A 21712-nucleotide genomic window follows, 5' to 3' on the forward strand; every position below is an offset into this window, starting at 1 on the left:
TGTTACACTGACTCCTTTGCAAACCTCAAAATTTGGCTAAAAAAACACATGTTCCTCACATTTCTGTGGCAGAAAGTTCTGGAATCTGAGAGGAGCCACAAATTTCCTTCCACCCAGCGTTCCCCCAAGTCTCCCGATAAAAATGATACCTCACTTGTGTGGGTAGGGCTATCGCCCGCGACAGGAAACGCCCCAAAGCGCATCGTGGACACATCCAAATTTTTGAAAGAAAACAGAGGTGTTTTTTGCAAAGTGCCTACCTGTAGATTTTGGCCTCTAGCTCAGCCGGCACCTATGGAAACCTACCAAACCTGTGCATTTCTGAAAACTAGAGACCTAGGGGAATCCAAGATGAGGTGACTTGTGTGGCTCGGACCAGGTTCTGTTACCCTGAATCCTTTGCAAACCTCAAAATTTGGCTAAAAAAACACATGTTCCTCACATTTCTGTGGCAGAAAGTTCTGGAATCTGAGAGGAGCCACAAATTTCCTTCCACCCAGCGTTCCCCCAATTCTCCCGATAAAAATGATACCTCACTTGTGTGGGTAGGCCTAGCGCCCGCAACAGGAAACGCCCCAAAGCGCAACGTGGACACATCCAAATTTTTGAAAGAAAACAGAGGTGTTTTTTGCAAAGTGCCTACCTGTAGATTTTGGCCTCTAGCTCAGCCGGCACCTAGGGAAACCTACCAAACCTGTGCATTTCTGAAAACTAGAGACCTAGGGGAATCCAAGATGAGGTGACTTGTGTGGCTCGGACCAAGTTCTGTTACCCTGACTCCTTTGCAAACCTAAAAATTGGGCTAAAAAAACACATGTTCCTCACATTTCTGTGGCAGAATGTTCTGGAATCTGAGAGGAGCCACAAATTTCCTTCCACCCAGCGTTCCCCCAAGTCTCCCGATAAAAATGTTACCTCACTTGTGTGGGTAGGCCTAGCGCCCGCGACAGGAAACGCCCCAAAGCGCAACGTGGACACATCCAAATTTTTTAAAGAAAACAGAGGTGTTTTTTGCAAAGTGCCTACCTGTAGATTTTGGCCTCTAGCTCAGCCGGCACCTAGGGAAACCTACCAAACCTGTGCATTTCTGAAAACTAGAGACCTATGGGAATCCAAGATGAGGTGACTTGTGTGGCTCGGACCAGGTTCTGTTACCCTGAATCCTTTGCAAACCTCAAAATTCGGCTAAAAAAACACATGTTCCTCACATTTCTGTGGCAGAAAGTTCTGGAATCTGAGAGGAGCCACAAATTTCCTTCCACCCAGCGTTCCCCCAAGTCTCCCGATAAAAATGATACCTCACTTGTGTGGGTAGGCCTAGCCCCCGCGACAGGAAACGCCCCAAAGCGCAACGTGGACACATCCAAATTTTTGAAAGAAAACAGAGGTGTTTTTTGCAAAGCGCCTACCTGTAAATTTTGGCCTCTAGCTCAGCCGGCACCTAGGGAAACCTACCAAACCTGTGCATTTCTGAAAACTAGAGACCTAGGGGAATCCAAGATGAGGTGACTTGTGTAGCTCGGACCAGGTTCTGTTACCCTGAATCCTTTGCAAACCTCAAAATTTGGCTAAAAAAACACATGTTCCTCACATTTCTGTGGCAGAAAGTTCTGGAATCTGAGAGGAGCCACAAATTTCCTTCCACCCAGCGTTCCCCCAAGTCTCCCGATAAAAATGATACCTCACTTGTGTGGGTAGGCCTAGCGCCCGCAACAGGAAACGCCCCAAAGCGCAACGTGGACACATCCAAATTTTTGAAAGAAAACAGAGGTGTTTTTTGCAAAGTGCCTACCTGTAGATTTTGACCTCTAGCTCAGCCGGCACCTAGGGAAACCTACCAAACCTGTGCATTTCTGAAAACTAGAGACCTAGGGGAATCTAAGATGAGGTGACTTGTGTGGCTCGGACCAAGTTCTGTTACTCTGACTCCTTTGCAAACCTCAACATTTGGCTAAAAAAACACATGTTCCTCACATTTCTGTGGCAGAAAGTTCTGGAATCTGAGAGGAGCCACAAATTTCCTTCCACCCAGCGTTCCCCCAAGTCTCCCGATAAAAATGATACCTCACTTGTGTGGGTAGGCCTAGCGCCCGCGACAGGAAACGCCCCAAAGCGCAAAGTGGACACATCCAAATTTTTTAAAGAAAACAGAGGTGTTTTTTGCAAAGTGCCTACCTGTAGATTTTGGCCTCTAGCTCAGCCGGCACCTAGGGAAACCTACCAAACCTGTGCATTTCTGAAAACTAGAGACCTAGGGGAATCCAAGATGGGGTGACTTGTGTGGCTCGGACCAGGTTCTGTTACCCAGAATCCTTTGCAAACCTCAAAATCTGGCTAAAAAAACACATGTTCCTCACATTTCTGTGGCAGAAAGGTCTGGAATCTGAGAGGAGCCACAAATTTCCTTTCACCCAGCGTTCCCCCAAGTCTCCCGATAAAAATGATACCTCACTTGTGTGGTTAGGCCTAGCGCCCACAACAGGAAACGCCCCAAAGCGCAACGTGGACACATCCAAATTTTTGAAAGAAAACAGAGGTGTTTTTTGCAAAGTGCCTACCTGTAGATTTTGGCCTCTAGCTCAGCCGGCACCTAGGGAAACCTACCAAACCTGTGCATTTCTGAAAACTAGAGACCTAGGGGAATCCAAGATGAGGTGACTTGTGTGGCTCGGACCAAGTTCTGTTACCCTGAATCCTTTGCAAACCTCAAAATTTGGCTAAAAAAACACATGTTCCTCACATTTCTGTGGCAGAAAGTTCTGGAATCTGAGAGGAGCCACAAATTTCCTTCCACCCAGCGTTCCCCCAAGTCTCCCGATAAAAATGATACCTCGCTTGTGTTGGTAGGCCTAGCGCCCGCAACAGGAAACGCCCCAAAGCGCAACGTGGACACATCCAAATTTTTGAAAGAAAACAGAGGTGTTTTTTGCAAAGTGCCTACCTGTAGATTTTGGCCTGTAGCTCAGCCGGCACCTAGGGAAACCTACCAAACCTGTGCATTTCTGAAAACTAGAGACCTAGGGGAATCCAAGATGAGGTGACTTGTGTGGCTCGGACCAAGTTCTGTTACCCTGACTCCTTTGCAAACCTCAAAATTTGGCTAAAAAAACACATGTTCCTCACATTTCTGTGGCAGAAAGTTCTGGAATCTGAGAGGAGCCACAAATTTCCTTCCACCCAGCGTTCCCCCAAGTCTCCCGATAAAAATGATACCTCACTTGTGTGGGTAGGCCTAGCGCCCGAGACAGGAAATGCCCCAAAGCGCATCGTGGGCACATCCAAATTTTTGAAAGAAAACAGAGGTGTTTTTTGCAAAGTGCCTACCTGTAGATTTTGACCTCTAGCTCAGCCGGCACCTAGGGAAACCTACCAAACCTGTGCATTTCTGAAAACTAGAGACCTAGGGGAATCCAAGATGAGGTGACTTGTGTGGCTCGGACCAGGTTCTGTTACCCTGAATCCTTTGCAAACCTCAAAATTTGGCTAAAAAAACACATGTTCCTCACATTTCTGTGGCAGAAATTTCTGGAATCTGAGAGGAGCCACAAATTTCCTTCCACCCAGCGTTCCCCCAAGTCTCCCGATAAAAATGATACCTCACTTGTGAGGGTAGGCCTAGCGCCCGCAACAGGAAACGCCCCAAAGCGCAACGTGGACACATCCAAATTTTTGAAAGAAAACAGAGGTGTTTTTTGCAAAGTGCCTACCTGTAGATTTTGACCTCTAGCTCAGCCGGCACCTAGGGAAACCTACCAAACCTGTGCATTTCTGAAAACTAGAGACCTAGGGGAATCCAAGATGAGGTGACTTGTGTGGCTCGGACCAAGTTCTGTTACTCTGACTCCTTTGCAAACCTCAAAATTTGGCTAAAAAAACACATGTTCCTCACATTTCTGTGGCAGAAAGTTCTGGAATCTGAGAGGAGCCACAAATTTCCTTCCACCCAGCGTTCCCCCAAGTCTCCCGATAAAAATGATACCTCACTTGTGTGGGTAGGCCTAGCGCCCGCGACAGGAAACGCCCCAAAGCGCAACGTGGACACATCCAAATTTTTGAAAGAAAACAGAGGTGTTTTTTGCAAAGTGCCTACCTGTAGATTTTGACCTCTAGCTCAGCCGGCACCTAGGGAAACCTACCAAACCTGTGCATTTCTGAAAACTAGAGACCTAGGGGAATCCAAGATGAGGTGACTTGTGTGGCTCGGACCAAGTTCTGTTACTCTGACTCCTTTGCAAACCTCAAAATTTGGCTAAAAAAACACATGTTCCTCACATTTCTGTGGCAGAAAGTTCTGGAATCTGAGAGGAGCCACAAATTTCCTTCCACCCAGCGTTCCCCCAAGTCTCCCGATAAAAATGATACCTCACTTGTGTGGGTAGGCCTAGCGCCCGCGACAGGAAACGCCCCAAAGCGCAACGTGGACACATCCAAATTTTTGAAAGAAAACAGAGGTGTTTTTTGCAAAGTGCCTACCTGTAGATTTTGGCCTCTAGCTCAGCCGGCACCTAGGGAAACCTACCAAACCTGTGCATTTCTGAAAACTAGAGATCTAGGGGAATCCAAGATGGGGTGACTTGTGTGGCTCGGACCAGGTTCTGTTACCCTGAATCCTTTGCAAACCTCAAAATTTGGCTAAAAAAACACATGTTCCTCACATTTCTGTGGCAGAAAGTTCTGGAATCTGAGAGGAGCCACAAATTTCCTTCCACCCAGCTTTCCCCCAAGTCTCCCGATAAAAATGATACCTCACTTGTGTGGGTAGGCCTAGCGCCCGCAACAGGAAACGCCCCAAAGCGCAACGTGGACACATCCAAATTTTTGAAAGAAAACAGAGGTGTTTTTTGCAAAGTGCCTACCTGTAGATTTTGGCCTCTAGCTCAGCCGGCACCTAGGGAAACCTACCAAACCTGTGCATTTCTGAAAACTAGAGACCTAGGGGAATCCAAGATGGGGTGACTTGTGTGGCTCGGACCAGGTTCTGTTACCCAGAATCCTTTGCAAACCTCAAAATTTGGCTAAAAAAACACATGTTCCACACATTTCTGTGGCAGAAAGTTCTGGAATCTGAGAGGAGTCACAAATTTCCTTCCACTCAGCGTTCCCCCAAGTCTCCCGATAAAAATGATACCTCACTTGTGTGGGTAGGCCTAGCGCCCGCGACAGGAAACGCCCCAAAGCGCATCGTGGACACATCCACATTTTTGAAAGAAAACAGAGGTGTTTTTTGCAAAGTGCTTACCTGTAGATTTTGGCCTCTATCTCAGCCGGCACCTAAGGAAACCTACCAAACCTGTGCATTTCTGAAAACTGGAGACCTAGGGGAATCCAAGATGAGGTGACTTGTGTGGCTCGGACCAGGTTCTGTTACCCTGAATCCTTTGCAAACCTCAAAATTTGGCTAAAAAAACACATGTTCCTCACATTTCTGTGGCAGAAAGTTCTGGAATCTGAGAGGAGCCACAAATTTCCTTCCACCCAGCATTCCCCCAAGTCTCCCGATAAAAATGATACCTCACTTGTGTTGGTAGGCCTAGCGCCCGCAACAGGAAACGCCCCAAAGCGCAACGTGAACACATCAAAATTTTTGAAAGAAAACAGAGGTGTTTTTTGCAAAGTGCCTACCTGTAGATTTTGGCCTACAGGCTCAGCCGGCACCTAGGGAAACCTACCAAACCTGTGCATTTCTGAAAACTAGAGACCTAGGGGAATCCAAGATGAGGTGACTTGTGTGGCTCGGACCAAGTTCTGTTACCCTGACTCCTTTGCAAACCTCAAAATTTGGCTAAAAAAACACATGTTCCTCACATTTCTGTGGCAGAAAGTTCTGGAATCTGAGAGGAGCCACAAATTTCCTTCCACCCAGCGTTCCCCCAAGTCTCCCGATAACAATGATACCTCACTTGTGTGGGTAGGCCTATCGCCCGCGACAGGAAACGCCCCAAAGCGCATCGTGGACACATCCAAATTTTTGAAAGAAAACAGAGGTGTTTTTTGCAAAGTGCCTACCTGTAGATTTTGGCCTCTAGCTCAGCCGGCACCTAGGGAAACCTACCAAACCTGTGCATTTCTGAAAACTAGAGACCTAGGGGAATCCAAGATGAGGTGACTTGTGTGGCTCGGACCAGGTTCTGTTACCCTGAATCCTTTGCAAACCTCAAAATTTGGCTAAAAAAACACATGTTCCTCACATTTCTGTGGCAGAAAGTTCTGGAATCTGAGAGGAGCCACAAATTTCCTTCCACCCAGCGTTCCCCCAATTCTCCCGATAAAAATGATACCTCACTTGTGTGGGTAGGCCTAGCGCCCGCAACAGGAAACGCCCCAAAGCGCAACGTGGACACATCCAAATTTTTGAAAGAAAACAGAGGTGTTTTTTGCAAAGTGCCTACCTGTAGATTTTGGCCTCTAGCTCAGCCGGCACCTAGGGAAACCTACCAAACCTGTGCATTTCTGAAAACTAGAGACCGAGGGGAATCCAAGATGAGGTGACTTGTGTGGCTCGGACCAAGTTCTGTTACCCTGACTCCTTTGCAAACCTCAAAATTTGGCTAAAAAAACACATGTTCCTCACATTTCTGTGGCAGAATGTTCTGAAATCTGAGAGGAGCCACAAATTTCCTTCCACCCAGCGTTCCCCCAAGTCTCCCGATAAAAATGATACCTCACTTGTGTGGGTAGGCCTAGCGCCCGCGACAGGAAACGCCCCAAAGCGCAACGTGGACACATCCAAATTTTTTAAAGAAAACAGAGGTGTTTTTTGCAAAGTGCCTACCTGTAGATTTTGGCCTCTAGCTCAGACGGCACCTAGGGAAACCTACCAAACCTGTGCATTTCTGAAAACTAGAGACCTATGGGAATCCAAGATGAGGTGACTTGTGTGGCTCGGACCAGGTTCTGTTACCCTGAATCCTTTGCAAACCTCAAAATTTGGCTAAAAAAACACATGTTCCTCACATTTCTGTGGCAGAAAGTTCTGGAATCTGAGAGGAGCCACAAATTTCCTTCCACCCAGCGTTCCCCCAAGTCTCCCGATAAAAATGATACCTCACTTGTGTGGGTAGGCCTAGCGCCCGCAACAGGAAACGCCCCAAAGCGCAACGTGGACACATCCACATTTTTGAAAGAAAACAGAGGTGTTTTTTGCAAAGAGCCTACCTGTAGATTTTGACCTCTAGCTCAGCCGGCACCTAGGGAAACCTACCAAACCTGTGCATTTCTGAAAACTAGAGACCTAGGGGAATCCAAGATGAGGTGACTTGTGTGGCTCGGACCAAGTTCTGTTACTCTGACTCCTTTGCAAACCTCAAAATTTGGCTAAAAAAACACATGTTCCTCACATTTCTGTGGCAGAAAGTTCTGGAATCTGAGAGGAGCCACAAATTTCCTTCCACCCAGCGTTCCCCCAAGTCTCCCGATAAAAATGATACCTCACTTGTGTGGGTAGGCCTAGCGCCCGCAACAGGAAACGCCCCAAAGCGCAACGTGGACACATCCAAATTTTTGAAAGAAAACAGAGGTGTTTTTTGCAAAGTGCCTACCTGTAGATTTTGGCCTACAGGCTCAGCCGGCACCTAGGGAAACCTACCAAACCTGTGCATTTCTGAAAACTAGAGACCTAGGGGAATCCAAGATGAGGTGACTTGTGTGGCTCGGACCAAGTTCTGTTACACTGACTCCTTTGCAAACCTCAAAATTTGGCTAAAAAAACACATGTTCCTCACATTTCTGTGGCAGAAAGTTCTGGAATCTGAGAGGAGCCACAAATTTCCTTCCACCCAGCGTTCCCCCAAGTCTCCCGATAAAAATGATACCTCACTTGTGTGGGTAGGGCTATCGCCCGCGACAGGAAACGCCCCAAAGCGCATCGTGGACACATCCAAATTTTTGAAAGAAAACAGAGGTGTTTTTTGCAAAGTGCCTACCTGTAGATTTTGGCCTCTAGCTCAGCCGGCACCTATGGAAACCTACCAAACCTGTGCATTTCTGAAAACTAGAGACCTAGGGGAATCCAAGATGAGGTGACTTGTGTGGCTCGGACCAGGTTCTGTTACCCTGAATCCTTTGCAAACCTCAAAATTTGGCTAAAAAAACACATGTTCCTCACATTTCTGTGGCAGAAAGTTCTGGAATCTGAGAGGAGCCACAAATTTCCTTCCACCCAGCGTTCCCCCAATTCTCCCGATAAAAATGATACCTCACTTGTGTGGGTAGGCCTAGCGCCCGCAACAGGAAACGCCCCAAAGCGCAACGTGGACACATCCAAATTTTTGAAAGAAAACAGAGGTGTTTTTTGCAAAGTGCCTACCTGTAGATTTTGGCCTCTAGCTCAGCCGGCACCTAGGGAAACCTACCAAACCTGTGCATTTCTGAAAACTAGAGACCTAGGGGAATCCAAGATGAGGTGACTTGTGTGGCTCGGACCAAGTTCTGTTACCCTGACTCCTTTGCAAACCTAAAAATTGGGCTAAAAAAACACATGTTCCTCACATTTCTGTGGCAGAATGTTCTGGAATCTGAGAGGAGCCACAAATTTCCTTCCACCCAGCGTTCCCCCAAGTCTCCCGATAAAAATGTTACCTCACTTGTGTGGGTAGGCCTAGCGCCCGCGACAGGAAACGCCCCAAAGCGCAACGTGGACACATCCAAATTTTTTAAAGAAAACAGAGGTGTTTTTTGCAAAGTGCCTACCTGTAGATTTTGGCCTCTAGCTCAGCCGGCACCTAGGGAAACCTACCAAACCTGTGCATTTCTGAAAACTAGAGACCTATGGGAATCCAAGATGAGGTGACTTGTGTGGCTCGGACCAGGTTCTGTTACCCTGAATCCTTTGCAAACCTCAAAATTCGGCTAAAAAAACACATGTTCCTCACATTTCTGTGGCAGAAAGTTCTGGAATCTGAGAGGAGCCACACATTTCCTTCCACCCAGCGTTCCCCCAAGTCTCCCGATAAAAATGATACCTCACTTGTGTGGGTAGGCCTAGCGCCCGCAACAGGAAACGCCCCAAAGCGCAACGTGGACACATCCACATTTTTGAAAGAAAACAGAGGTGTTTTTTGCAAAGAGCCTACCTGTAGATTTTGACCTCTAGCTCAGCCGGCACCTAGGGAAACCTACCAAACCTGTGCATTTCTGAAAACTAGAGACATAGGGGAATCCAAGATGAGGTGACTTGTGTGGCTCGGACCAAGTTCTGTTACTCTGACTCCTTTGCAAACCTCAAAATTTGGCTAAAAAAACACATGTTCCTCACATTTCTGTGGCAGAAAGTTCTGGAATCTGAGAGGAGCCACAAATTTCCTTCCACCCAGCGTTCCCCCAAGTCTCCCGATAAAAATGATACCTCACTTGTGTGGGTAGGCCTAGCGCCCTCAACAGGAAACGCCCCAAAGCGCAACGTGGACACATCCAAATTTTTGAAAGAAAACAGAGGTGTTTTTTGCAAAGTGCCTACCTGTAGATTTTGGCCTACAGGCTCAGCCGGCACCTAGGGAAACCTACCAAACCTGTGCATTTCTGAAAACTAGAGACCTAGGGGAATCCAAGATGAGGTGACTTGTGTGGCTCGGACCAAGTTCTGTTACACTGACTCCTTTGCAAACCTCAAAATTTGGCTAAAAAAACACATGTTCCTCACATTTCTGTGGCAGAAAGTTCTGGAATCTGAGAGGAGCCACAAATTTCCTTCCACCCAGCGTTCCCCCAATTCTCCCGATAAAAATGATACCTCACTTGTGTGGGTAGGCCTAGTGCCCGCAACAGGAAACGCCCCAAAGCGCAACGTGGACACATCCAAATTTTTGAAAGAAAACAGAGGTGTTTTTTGCAAAGTGCCTACCTGTAGATTTTGGCCTCTAGCTCAGCCGGCACCTAGGGAAACCTACCAAACCTGTGCATTTCTGAAAACTAGAGACCTATGGGAATCCAAGATGAGGTGACTTGTGTGGCTCGGACCAAGTTCTGTTACTCTGACTCCTTTGCAAACCTCAAAATTTGGCTAAAAAAACACATGTTCCTCACATTTCTGTGGCAGAAAGTTCTGGAATCTGAGAGGAGCCACAAATTTCCTTCCACCCAGCGTTCCCCCAAGTCTCCCGATAAAAATGATACCTCACTTGTGTGGGTAGGCCTAGCGCCCGCAACAGGAAACGCCCCAAAGCGCAACGTGGACACATCCAAATTTTTGAAAGAAAACAGAGGTGTTTTTTGCAAAGTGCCTACCTGTAGATTTTGGCCTACAGGCTCAGCCGGCACCTAGGGAAACCTACCAAACCTGTGCATTTCTGAAAACTAGAGACCTAGGGGAATCCAAGATGAGGTGACTTGTGTGGCTCGGACCAAGTTCTGTTACACTGACTCCTTTGCAAACCTCAAAATTTGGCTAAAAAAACACATGTTCCTCACATTTCTGTGGCAGAAAGTTCTGGAATCTGAGAGGAGCCACAAATTTCCTTCCACCCAGCGTTCCCCCAAGTCTCCCGATAAAAATGATACCTCACTTGTGTGGGTAGGGCTATCGCCCGCGACAAGAAACGCCCCAAAGCGCATCGTGGACACATCCAAATTTTTGAAAGAAAACAGAGGTGTTTTTTGCAAAGTGCCTACCTGTAGATTTTGGCCTCTAGCTCAGCCGGCACCTATGGAAACCTACCAAACCTGTGCATTTCTGAAAACTAGAGACCTAGGGGAATCCAAGATGAGGTGACTTGTGTGGCTCGGACCAGGTTCTGTTACCCTGAATCCTTTGCAAACCTCAAAATTTGGCTAAAAAAACATATGTTCCTCACATTTCTGTGGCAGAAAGTTCTGGAATCTGAGAGGAGCCACAAATTTCCTTCCACCCAGCGTTCCCCCAAGTCTCCCGATAAAAATGATACCTCACTTGTGTGGGTAGGCCTAGCGCCCGCAACAGGAAACGCCCCAAAGCGCAACGTGGACACATCAAAATTGTTGAAAGAAAACAGAGGTGTTTTTTGCAAAGTGCCTACCTGTAGATTTTGACCTCTAGCTCAGCCGGCACCTAGGGAAACCTACCAAACCTGTGTATTTCTGAAAACTAGAGACCTAGGGGAATCCAAGATGAGGTGACTTGTGTGGCTCGGACCAGGTTCTGTTACCCTGAATCCTTTGCAAACCTCAAAATTTGGCTAAAAAAACACATGTTCCTCACATTTATGTGGCAGAAAGTTCTGGCATCTGAGAGGAGCCACGAATTTCCTTCCACCCAGCGTTCCCCCAAGTCTCCCGATAAAAATGATACCTCACTTGTGTGGGTAGGCCTAGCGCCGGCGACAGGAAACGCCCCAAAGCGCAACGTGGACACATCCAAATTTTTTAAAGAAAACAGAGGTGTTTTTTGCAAAGTGCCTACCTGTAGATTTTGGCCTCTAGCTCAGCCGGCACCTAGGGAAACCTACCAAACCTGTGCATTTCTGAAAACTAGAGACCTAGGGGAATCCAAGATGAGGTGACTTGTGTGGCTCGGACCAGGTTCTGTTACCCTGAATCCTTTGCAAACCTCAAAATTTGGCTAAAAAAACACATGTTCCTCACATTTCTGTGGCACAAAGTTCTGGCATCTGAGAGGAGCCACGAATTTCCTTCCACCCAGCGTTCCCCCAAGTCTCCCGATAAAAATGATACCTCACTTGTGTGGGTAGGCCTAGCGCCAGCAACAGGAAACGCCCCAAAGCGCAACGTGGACACATCCAAATTTTTGAAAGAAAACAGAGGTGTTTTTTGCAAAGTGCCTACCTGTAGATTTTGACCTCTAGCTCAGCCGGCACCTAGGGAAACCTACCAAACCTGTGTATTTCTGAAAACTAGAGACCTAGGGGAATCCAAGATGAGGTGACTTGTGTGGCTCGGACCAAGTTCTGTTATTCTGACTCCTTTGCAAACCTCAAAATTTGGCTAAAAAAACACATGTTCCTCACATTTCTGTGGCAGAAAGTTCTGGAATCTGAGAGGAGCCACAAATTTCCTTCCACCCAGCGTTCCCCCAAGTCTCCCGATAAAAATGATACCTCACTTGTGTGGGTAGGCCTAGCGCCCGCGACAGGAAACGCCCCAAAGCGCAACGTGGACACATCCAAATTTTTGAAAGAAAACAGAGGTGTTTTTTGCAAAGTGCCTACCTGTAGATTTTGGCCTCTAGCTCAGCCGGCACCTAGGGAAACCTACCAAACCTGTGCATTTCTGAAAACTAGAGACCTAGAGGAATCCAAGATGAGGTGACTTGTGTGGCTCGGACCAGGTTCTGTTACCCTGAATCCTTTGCAAACCTCAAAATTTGGCTAAAAAAACACATGTTCCTCACATTTCTGTGGCAGAAAGTTCTGGAATCTGAGAGGAGCCACAAATTTCCTTCCACCCAGCGTTCCCCTAAGTCTCCTGATAAAAATGATACCTCACTTGTGAGGGTAGGCCTAGCGCCCGCAACAGGAAACGCCCCAAAGCGCAACGTGGACACATCCAAATTTTTGAAAGAAAACAGAGGTGTTTTTTGCAAAGTGCCTATCTGTAGATTTTGACCTCTAGCTCTGCCGGCACCTAGGGAAACCTACCAAACCTGTGCATTTCTGAAAACTAGAGACCTAGGGGAATCCAAGATGAGGTGACTTGTGTGGCTCGGACCAAGTTCTGTTACTCTGACTCCTTTGCAAACCTCAAAATTTGGCTAAAAAAACACATGTTCCTCACATTTCTGTGGCAGAAAGTTCTGGAATCTGAGATGAGCCACAAATTTCCTTCCACGCAGCGTTCCCCCAAGTCTCGCGATAAAAATGATACCTCACTTGTGTGGGTAGGCCTAGCGCCCGCGACAGGAAATGTCCCAAAGCGCATTGTGGACACATCCAAATTTTTGAAAGAAAACAGAGGTGTTTTTTGCAAAGTGCCTACCTGTAGATTTTGACCTCTAGCTCAGCCGGCACCTAGGGAAACCTACCAAACCTGTGCATTTCTGAAAACTAGAGACCTAGGGGAATCCAAGATGAGGTGACTTGTGTGGCTCGGACCAGGTTCTGTTACCCTGAATCCTTTGCAAACCTCAAAATTTGGCTAAAAAAACACATGTTCCTCACATTTCTGTGGCAGAAAGTTCTGGAATCTGAGAGGAGCCACAAATTTCCTTCCACCCAGCGTTCCCCCAAGTCTCCCGATAAAAATGATACCTCACTTGTGTTGGTAGGCCTAGCGCCCGCAACAGGAAACGCCCCAAAGCGCAACGTGGACACATCCAAATTTTTTAAAGAAAACAGAGGTGTTTTTTGCAAAGTGCCTACCTGTAGATTTTGGCCTACAGGCTCAGCCGGCACCTAGGGAAACCTACCAAACCTGTGCATTTCTGAAAACTAGAGACCTAGGGGAATCCAAGATGAGGTGACTTGTGTGGCTCGGACCAAGTTCTGTTACTCTGACTCCTTTGCAAACCTCAAAATTTGGCTAAAAAAACACATGTTCCTCACATTTCTGTGGCAGAAAGTTCTGGAATCTGAGAGGAGCCACAAATTTCCTTCCACCCAGCGTTCCCCCAAGTCTCCCGATAAAAATGATACCTCACTTGTTTGCGTAGGCCTAGCGCCCGCGACAGGAAACGCCCCAAAGCGCAACGTGGACACATCCAAATTTTTGAAAGAAAACAGAGGTGTTTTTTGCAAAGTGCCTACCTGTAGATTTTGGCCTCTAGCTCAGCCGGCACCTAGGGAAACCTACCAAACCTGTGCATTTCTGAAAACTAGAGACCTAGGGGAATCCAAGATGGGGTGACTTGTGTGGCTCGGACCAGGTTCTGTTACCCAGAATCCTTTGCAAACCTCAAAATCTGGCTAAAAAAACACATGTTCCTCACATTTCTGTGGCAGAAAGGTCTGGAATCTGAGAGGAGCCACAAATTTCCTTTCACCCAGCGTTCCCCCAAGTCTCCCGATAAAAATGATACCTCACTTGTGTGGTTAGGCCTAGCGCCCACAACAGGAAACGCCCCAAAGCGCAACGTGGACACATCCAAATTTTTGAAAGAAAACAGAGGTGTTTTTTGCAAAGTGCCTACCTGTAAATTTTGGCCTCTAGCTCAGCCGGCACCCAGGGAAACCTACCAAACCTGTGCATTTCTGAAAACTAGAGACCTAGGGGAATCCAAGATGTGGTGACTTTTGTGGTTCGGACCAGGTTCTGTTACCCAGAATCCTTTGCAAACCTCAAAATTTGGCTAAAAAAACACATGTTCCTCACATTTCTGTTGCAGAAAGTTCTGGAATCTGAGAGGAGTCACAAATTTCCTTCCACCCAGCATTCCCCCAAGTCTCCCGATAAAAATGATACCTCACTTGTGTGGGTAGGCCTAGCGCCCGCGACAGGAAACGCCCCAAAGCGCATCGTGGACACATCCAAATTTTTGAAAGAAAACAGAGGTGTTTTTTGCAAAGTGCCTACCTGTAGATTTTGGCCTCTAGCTCAGCCGGCACCTAGGGAAACCTACCAAACCTGTGCATTTCTGAAAACTAGAGACCTAGGGGAATCCAAGATGAGGTGACTTGTGTGGCTCGGACCAAGTTCTGTTACCCTGAATCCTTTGCAAACCTCAAAATTTGGCTAAAAAAACACATGTTCCTCACATTTCTGTGGCAGAAAGTTCTGGAATCTGAGAGGAGCCACAAATTTCCTTCCACCCAGCGTTCCCCCAAGTCTCCCGATAAAAATGATACCTCACTTGTGTTGGTAGGCCTAGCGCCCGCAACAGGAAACGCCCCAAAGCGCAACGTGGACACATCCAAATTTTTGAAAGAAAACAGAGGTGTTTTTTGCAAAGTGCCTACCTGTAGATTTTGGCCTCTAGCTCAGCCGGCACCTAGGGAAACCTACCAAACCTGTGCATTTCTGAAAACTAGAGACCTAGGGGAATCCAAGATGAGGTGACTTGTGTGGCTCGGACCAAGTTCTGTTACCCTGACTCCTTTGCAAACCTCAAAATTTGGCTTAAAAAACACATGTTCCTCACATTTCTGTGGCAGAAAGTTCTGGAATCTGAGAGGAGCCACAAATTTCCTTCCACCCAGCGTTCCCCCAAGTCTCCCGATAAAAATGATACCTCACTTGTGTGGGTAGGCCTAGCGCCCGCAACAGGAAACGCCCCAAAGCGCAACGTGGACACATCCAAATTTTTGAAAGAAAACAGAGGTGTTTTTTGCAAAGTGCCTACCTGTAGATTTTGACCTCTAGCTCAGCCGGCCCCTAGGGAAACCTACCAAACCTGTGCATTTCTGAAAACTAGAGACCTAGGGGAATCCAAGATGAGGTGACTTGTGTGGCTCGGACCAGGTTCTGTTACCCTGAATCCTTTGCAAACCTCAAAATTTGGCTAAAAAAACACATGTTCCTCACATTTCTGTGGCAGAAAGTTCTGGAATCTGAGAGGAGCCACAAATTTCCTTCCACCCAGCGTTCCCCCAAGTCTCCCGATAAAAATGATACCTCACTTGTGAGGGTAGGCCTAGCGCCCGCAACAGGAAACGCCCCAAAGCGCAACGTGGACACATCCAAATTTTTGAAAGAAAACAGAGGTGTTTTTTGCAAAGTGCCTACCTGTAGATTTTGGCCTCTAGCTCAGCCGGCACCTAGGGAAACCTACCAAACCTGTGCATTTCTGAAAACTAGAGACCTAGGGGAATCCAAGATGAGGTGACTTGTGTGGCTCGGACCAAGTTCTGTTACCCTGAATCCTTTGCAAACCTCAAAATTTGGCTAAAAAAACACATGTTCCTCACATTTCTGTGGCAGAAAGTTCTGGAATCTGAGAGGAGCCACAAATTTCCTTCCACCCAGCGTTCCCCCAAGTCTCCCGATAAAAATGATACCTCACTTGTGTTGGTAGGCCTAGCGCCCGCAACAGGAAACGCCCCAAAGCGCAACGTGGACACATCCAAATTTTTGAAAGAAAACAGAGGTGTTTTTTGCAAAGTGCCTACCTGTAGATTTTGGCCTCTAGCTCAGCCGGCACCTAGGGAAACCTACCAAACCTGTGCATTTCTGAAAACTAGAGACCTAGGGGAATCCAAGATGAGGTGACTTGTGTGGCTCGGACCAAGTTCTGTTACCCTGACTCCTTTGCAAACCTCAAAATTTGGCTTAAAAAACACATGTTCCTCACATTTCTGTGGCAGAAAGTTCTGGAATCTGAGAGGAGCCACAAATTTCCTTCCACCCAGCGTTCCCCCAAGTCTCCCGATAAAAATGATACCTCACTTGTGTGGGTAGGCCTAGCGCCCGCAACAGGAAACGCCCCAAAGCGCAACGTGGACACATCCAAATTTTTGAAAGAAAACAGAGGTGTTTTTTGCAAAGTGCCTACCTGTAGATTTTGACCTCTAGCTCAGCCGGCCCCTAGGGAAACCTACCAAACCTGTGCATTTCTGAAAACTAGAGACCTAGGGGAATCCAAGATGAGGTGACTTGTGTGGCTCGGACCAGGTTCTGTTACCCTGAATCCTTTGCAAACCTCAAAATTTGGCTAAAAAAACACATGTTCCTCACATTTCTGTGGCAGAAAGTTCTGGAATCTGAGAGGAGCCACAAATTTCCTTCCACCCAGCGTTCCCCCAAGTCTCCCGATAAAAATGATACCTCACTTGTGAGGGTAGGCCTAGCGCCCGCAACAGGAAACGCCCCAAAGCGCAACGTGGACACATCCAAATTTTTGAAAGAAAACAGAGGTGTTTTTTGCAAAGTGCCTACCTGTAGATTTTGGCCTCTAGCTCAGCCGGCACCTAGGGAAACCTACCAAACCTGTGCATTTCTGAAAACTAGAGACCTAGGGGAATCCAAGATGAGGTGACTTGTGTGGCTCGGACCAAGTTCTGTTACCCTGAATCCTTTGCAAACCTCAAAATTTGGCTAAAAAAACACATGTTCCTCACATTTCTGTGGCAGAAAGTTCTGGAATCTGAGAGGAGCCACAAATTTCCTTCCACCCAGCGTTCCCCCAAGTCTCCCGATAAAAATGATACCTCACTTGTGTTGGTAGGCCTAGCGCCCGCAACAGGAAACGCCCCAAAGCGCAACGTGGACACATCCAAATTTTTGAAAGAAAACAGAGGTGTTTTTTGCAAAGTGCCTACCTGTAGATTTTGGCCTCTAGGTCAGCCAGCACCTAGGGAAACCTACCAAACCTGTGCATTTCTGAAAACTAGAGACCTAGGGGAATCCAAGATGAGGTGACTTGTGTGGCTCGGACCAAGTTCTGTTACCCTGACTCCTTTGCAAACCTCAAAATTTGGCTAAAAAAACACATGTTCCTCACATTTCTGTGGCAGAAAGTTCTGGAATCTGAGAGGAGCCACAAATTTCCTTCCACCCAGCGTTCCCCCAAGTCTCCCGATAAAAATGATACCTCACTTGTGTGGGTAGGCCTAGCGCCCGCGACAGGAAATGCCCCAAAGCGCATTGTGGACACATCCAAATTTTTGAAAGAAAACAGAGGTGTTTTTTGAAAAGTGCCTACCTGTAGATTTTGACCTCTAGCTCAGCCGGCACCTAGGGAAACCTACCAAACCTGTGCATTTCTGAAAACTAGAGGCCTAGGGGAATCCAAGATGAGGTGACTTGTGTGGCTCGGACCAGGTTCTGTTACCCTGAATCCTTTGCAAACCTCAAAATTTGGCTAAAAAAACACATGTTCCTCACATTTCTGTGGCAGAAAGTTCTGGAATCTGAGAGGAGCCACAAATTTCCTTCCACCCAGCGTTCCCCCAAGTCTCCCGATAAAAATGATACCTCACTTGTGAGGGTAGGCCTAGCGCCCGCAACAGGAAACGCCCCAAAGCGCAACGTGGACACATCCAAATTTTTTAAAGAAAACAGAGGTGTTTTTTGCAAAGTGCCTACCTGTAGATTTTGACCTCTAGCTCAGCCGGCACCTAGGGAAACCTACCAAACCTGTGCATTTCTGAAAACTAGAGACCTAGGGGAATCCAAGATGAGGTGACTTGTGTGGCTCGGACCAAGTTCTGTTACTCTGACTCCTTTGCAAACCTCAAAATTTGGCTAAAAAAACACATGTTCCTCACATTTCTGTGGCAGAAAGTTCTGGAATCTGAGAGGAGCCACAAATTTCCTTCCACCCAGCGTTCCCCCAAGTCTCCCGATAAAAATGATACCTCACTTGTGTGGGTAGGCCTAGCGCCCGCGACAGGAAACGCCCCAAAGCGCATCGTGGACACATCCAAATTTTTGAAAGAAAACAGAGGTGTTTTTTGCAAAGTGCCTACCTGTAGATTTTGGCCTCTAGCTCAGCCGGCACCTAGGGAAACCTACCAAACCTGTGCATTTCTGAAAACTAGAGACCTAGGGGAATCCAAGATGGGGTGACTTGTGCGGCTCGGACCAGGTTCTGTTACCCTGAATCCTTTGCAAACCTCAAAATTTGGCTAAAAAAACACATGTTCCTCACATCTCTGTGGCAGAAAGTTCTGGAATCTGAGAGGAGCCACAAATTTCCTTCCACCCAGCTTTCCCCCAAGTCTCCCGATAAAAATGATACCTCACTTGTGTGGGTAGGCCTAGCGCCCGCAACAGGAAACGCCCCAAAGCGCAACGTGGACACATCCAAATTTTTGAAAGAAAACAGAGGTGTTTTTTGCAAAGTGCCTACCTGTAGATTTTGGCCTCTAACTCAGCCGGCACCTAGGGAAACCTACCAAACCTGTGCATTTCTGAAAACTAGAGACCTAGGGGAATCCAAGATGAGGTGACTTGTGTGGCTCGGACCAGGTTCTGTTACCCTGAATCCTTTGCAAACCTCAAAATTTGGCTAAAAAAACACATGTTCCTCACATTTCTGTGGCAGAAAGTTCTGGAATCTGAGAGGAGCCACAAATGTCCTTCCACCCAGCGTTCCCCCAAGTCTCCCGATAAAAATGATACCTCACTTGTGTTGGTAGGCCTAGCGCCCGCAACAGGAAACGCCCCAAAGCGCAACGTGAACACATCCACATTTTTGAAAGAAAACAGAGGTGTTTTTTGCAAAGTGCCTACCTGTAGATTTTGGCCTACAGGCTCAGCCGGCACCTAGGGAAACCTACCAAACCTGTGCATTTCTGAAAACTAGAGACCTAGGGGAATCCAAGATGAGGTGACTTGTGTGGCTCGGACCAAGTTCTGTTACCCTGACTCCTTTGCAAACCTCAAAATTTGGCTAAAAAAACACATGTTCCTCACATTTCTGTGGCAGAAAGTTCTGGAATCTGAGAGGAGCCACAAATTTCCTTCCACCCAGCGTTCCCCCAAGTCTCCCGATAAAAATGATACCTCACTTGTGTGGGTAGGCCTATCGCCCGCGACAGGAAACGCCCCAAAGCGCATCGTGGACACATCCAAATTTTTGAAAGAAAACAGAGGTGTTTTTTGCAAAGTGCCTACCTGTAGATTTTGGCCTCTAGCTCAGCCGGCACCTAGGGAAACCTACCAAACCTGTGCATTTCTGAAAACTAGAGACCTAGGGGAATCCAAGATGAGGTGACTTGTGTGGCTCGGACCAGGTTCTGTTACCCTGAATCCTTTGCAAACCTCAAAATTTGGCTAAAAAAACACATGTTCCTCACATTTCTGTGGCAGAAAGTTCTGGAATCTGAGAGGAGCCACAAATTTCCTTCCACCCAGCGTTCCCCCAATTCTCCCGATAAAAATGATACCTCACTTGTGTGGGTAGGCCTAGCGCCCGCAACAGGAAACGCCCCAAAGCGCAACGTGGACACATCCAAATTTTTGAAAGAAAACAGAGGTGTTTTTTGCAAAGTGCCTACCTGTAGATTTTGGCCTCTAGCTCAGCCGGCACCTAGGGAAACCTACCAAACCTGTGCATTTCTGAAAACTAGAGACCTAGGGGAATCCAAGATGAGGTGACTTGTGTGGCTCGGACCAAGTTCTGTTACCCTGACTCCTTTGCAAACCTCAAAATTTGGCTAAAAAAACACATGTTCCTCACATTTCTGTGGCAGAAAGTTCTGGAATCTGAGAGGAGCCACAAATTTCCTTCCACCCAGCGTTCCCCCAAGTCTCCCGATAAAAATGATACCTCACTTGTGTGGGTAGGCCTAGCGCCCGCGACAGGAAATGCCCCAAAGCGCATTGTGGACACATCCAAATTTTTGAAAGAAAACAGAGGTGTTTTTTTAAAAGTGCCTACCTGTAGATTTTGACCTCTAGCTCAGCCGGCACCTAGGGAAACCTACCAAACCTGTGCATTTCTGAAAACTAGAGACCTAGGGGAATCCAAGATGAGGTGACTTGTGTGGCTCGGACCAAGTTCTGTTACCCTGACTCCTTTGCAAACCTCAAAATTTGGCTAAAAAAACACATGTTCCTCACATTTCTGTTGCAGAATGTTGTGGAATCTGAGAGGAGCCACAAATTTCCTTCCACCCAGCGTTCCCCCAAGTCTCCCGATAAAAATGATACCTCACTTGTGTGGGTAGGCCTAGCGCCCGCAACAGGAAACGCACCAAAGCGCAACGTGGACACATCCAAATTTTTTAAAGAAAACAGAGGTGTTTTTTGCAAAGTGCCTACCTGTAGATTTTGGCCTCTAGCTCAGCCGGCACCTAGGGAAACCTACCAAACCTGTGCATTTCTGAAAACTAGAGACCTATGGGAATCCAAGATGAGGTGACTAGTGTGGCTCGGACCAGGTTCTGTTACCCTGAATCCTTTGCAAACCTCAAAATTTGGCTAAAAAAACACATGTTCCTCACATTTCTGTGGCAGAAAGTTCTGGAATCTGAGAGGAGCCACAAATTTCCTTCCACCCAGCGTTCCCCCAAGTCTCCCGATAAAAATGATACCTCACTTGTGTGGGTAGGCCTAGCGCCCGCAACAGGAGACGCCCCAAAGCGCAACGTGGACACATCCAAATTTTTGAAAGAAAACAGAGGTGTTTTTTGCAAAGAGCCTACCTGTAGATTTTGACCTCTAGCTCAGCCGGCACCTAGGGAAACCTACCAAACCTGTGCATTTCTGAAAACTAGAGACCTAGGGGAATCCAAGAGGAGGTGACTTGTGTGGCTCGAACCAAGTTCTGTTACTCTGACTCCTTTGCAAACCTCAAAATTTGGCTAAAAAAACACATGTTCCTCACATTTCTGTGGCAGAAAGTTCTGGAATCTGAGAGGAGCCACAAATTTCCTTCCACCCAGCGTTCCCCCAAGTCTCCCGATAAAAATGATACCTCACTTGTGTGGGTAGGCCTAGCGCCCGCAACAGGAAACGCCCCAAAGCGCAACGTGGACACATCCAAATTTTTGAAAGAAAACAGAGGTGTTTTTTGCAAAGTGCCTACCTGTAGATTTTGGCCTACAGGCTCAGCCGGCACCTAGGGAAACCTACCAAACCTGTGCATTTCTGAAAACTAGAGACCTAGGGGAATCCAAGATGAGGTGACTTGTGTGGCTCGGACCAAGTTCTGTTACCCTGACTCCTTTGCAAACCTCAAAATTTGGCTAAAAAAACACATGTTCCTCACATTTCTGTGGCAGAAAGTTCTGGAATCTGAGAGGAGCCACAAATTTCCTTCCACCCAGCGTTCCCCCAAGTCTCCCGATAAAAATGATACCTCACTTGTGTGGGTAGGCCTATCGCCCGCGACAGGAAACGCCCCAAAGCGCATCGTGGACACATCCAAATTTTTGAAAGGAAACAGAGGTGTTTTTTGCAAAGTGCC

Source organism: Pleurodeles waltl, chromosome 9, assembly GCF_031143425.1.
Source record: "Pleurodeles waltl isolate 20211129_DDA chromosome 9, aPleWal1.hap1.20221129, whole genome shotgun sequence".
Taxonomy (NCBI): Eukaryota; Metazoa; Chordata; class Amphibia; order Caudata; family Salamandridae; genus Pleurodeles; species Pleurodeles waltl.